We start from the raw sequence: 2,548 nt of genomic DNA on the forward strand, positions 1-2,548 counted from the left end.
AGGACAAACATCAGCTCACGCTGTGACTGACACCAGTTTAAACCAGCTGACCGCAGATACAAACCCTCCTTCCCTGGCTGCTGCTACATTCAACTGTTTATCAGTATGTTTTTCAATCAGTTTGAGGCTTTTAAACATTATAACTATTCAAATAACTGTATTCTATAGCTGTGTGTAGTTCCTTAGTGTATAGCTACCCATGTGGAAAAGACGTAGTATTAAAAATATACTTGAAATTCAAGTAGTATGTTTATAATACATTTGTATTCCCAACATGCTTATTTGAAGTGCATAAAAAATATACTGAATTGCATTTTAATATATTTCTAAAAAGTATACTTGAAGTACTTTTGTATTAAATATATGCTTAGTTGTACTTCTAAGAAATATGCTAAACACAAGCATACTTATAATGTACTTCTAAAAGGTATACTAGAAATACTATGTTAATAAATATATTCTTAGTTTCACTTTTAAGGAATATACCAAACTTAAGCATACTTTTAGTGACGTTTTAGTGTATTTACAGAAAACACACTTGTACTCTTACTTAAAGTATATTTTATGTCTACTTTGCGTATAAGAACATAACTGATGTGATTACACTTTTAAAGGAAAACAAAACGATTACACTTTTAGTGGGTTTTTAATGTACTTTATAACCATGTGTAGGCCTACTGCAATTTATTTTAAATATTTATGTATTTATAATTTTAATATTTGGAAAAGTACGATATTTGAAAAAAAAATAAAAAATAAATATATATATATATATATATATATATATATATTAGCATTTACAATGTACAAACCTTTGTCAACTATTATAAAGCATTGCAATACTTAAAATATGTTGTTTCATATGTTGTTCAGTTTTACTTAAAACGGTATACTTTGGTTGATTAGGCTGTTGTCCATTAAGTGATACATTAATTGTAATAAGCTACTGAAATTCCCACAAGGATTTCAACATCATATCTGAAATGCTTTAAAACAATAAAATAAAATAAATAAAAAAAATCTTGCATTTACTTGTGTTTAAATTCAAACAACACACTGGCTAAACCTCATTGGTTCCAGAGCCATTGAACGGCTCTGATTGGTTCATATGATAACGAGCTCACAACAGCAAGCTTCATAAATCAAATATGATGTGCGTGCAAATGTCCCTTGAATGTGAAATTTAAACAGTTATATTATATAGAGCGATCTTGTATCTTTTGAGCATTTGGAGGAAACCACGCAATTCATATGGATTACTTTGGCGATGTTTTTTTTTGTTTGTTTTGCGATGAACTTTTTGAAACGTGAACATATTGGTGAATCGTCTTTCATCGGAGGGACGTACATATTTCATTAAAATATCTCCGCTTTCTTCCGACGATGAACGAAGGTCTTAGATGGTTTGGAGCATCTTAAGGGTGAGTCATGACAGAATTCAAATTGTTTTGGGGGAACTATGAAATTAATTAGAAAATATAGCGGTATGTTCTTATTTTTACCAGCTTCGAGCGTGTATGGCGTCTGGCTTCGGAACCTCACTGTGACTTCAGGTAAGATTTGAAATTTAATTAACGTTATTTGTCTGTACCAATGTTTTTGACACATGCATTGGCAGGAAAAAAAAAAGTCTTTATAACATGTACAACATTAACATTTTTTATTTGCAAAATTAAGTTGTGTATTTATTTCTGATTTCCCAAACAATTTGGCTTCATTGTAATGAGGTTAATGATCTTTGAAAAACCATGATTATGAACATACAGTTACTTTGTTTTAAGCTGATCACCCAACCGTGGTAGTGTTGGTTGATTGGTGTTTATATTTGTTCAAGCTTGACAATCTTATTGCCTTTATTTTCTAATATATATTTCTCATTACAGATAAGAACAAAGATCAAATTGTAAGAAGGGTTGCTTATAAGAGAGCATACAGTACATCTGAAACTGCTGAGGCTGGGAAGGTTTTTAACTATTACCGAGCAGGTACATTGTACTCCGCGTACTGTCATTTTTAAAAAGAAAACAAATCATCAATCATCATTTGCTTTTTGTATGTGTGTGTGTGTGTGGAATATTAACATTTGTTATTTTTCTGATCAGCTGCTGTAGAAGACAAACTGAAATCTGAGTGCAGAGACGGGGATAGTAAGTATATTTTAATGTAGTATCTCCTCTGTTATAGAGATTTTTGAATCAGGCCTAATGGAGGGCGATTCGGTCAATCATCTAAGAAAAACATTAGCAATGTGTCCATTCCAGATGGCAAATTTGTGTCATTCATTCTGTTATTTTTTTTTTTTTTTTGGATGACTAACTTTATTTTATTTTTTAATAGTGGCAACAGAGGTGAAGAGAGTGTATGTCAGCATTACCACAACATACATATTCATGTGAAATACCCTAGGTTACAATAAACCACAATCAACATACCCTGTAATACTCACAGGTTGCTTTATTGAAATAATTTGTTATCAAATAATATCAGTGAGTTTGTACTTGAACTCTGCTCACTGTAAGTGCTGTTGTTGGGCTTCTAATCATATGTT

The 2,548-nt window shown here is 31.2% G+C and overlaps 2 long non-coding RNA genes across 2 annotated transcripts in view; both read left to right on the plus strand.

Annotated features, from left to right (window-relative positions):
* The window catches only part of LOC131531758 (uncharacterized), a 9,833-nt gene extending 9,635 nt beyond the window's left edge, over positions 1 to 198 (plus strand). The window contains exon 3 of the long non-coding RNA XR_009268777.1: positions 1 to 198. This exon is cut by the window's left edge and continues 61 nt beyond it. This is a non-coding gene — a long non-coding RNA (uncharacterized LOC131531758).
* Positions 199 to 1,134: 936 nt separating this feature from the next.
* Positions 1,135 to 2,138, plus strand: LOC131531757 (uncharacterized). The gene is made up of 3 exons (XR_009268776.1): positions 1,135 to 1,421; positions 1,506 to 1,553; positions 1,884 to 2,138. It is a non-coding gene; the product is annotated as an uncharacterized LOC131531757 (long non-coding RNA).
* Positions 2,139 to 2,548: the final 410 nt, after the last annotated feature.

This window comes from Onychostoma macrolepis, chromosome 23, assembly GCF_012432095.1.
Source record: "Onychostoma macrolepis isolate SWU-2019 chromosome 23, ASM1243209v1, whole genome shotgun sequence".
NCBI lineage: Eukaryota > Metazoa > Chordata > Actinopteri > Cypriniformes > Cyprinidae > Onychostoma > Onychostoma macrolepis.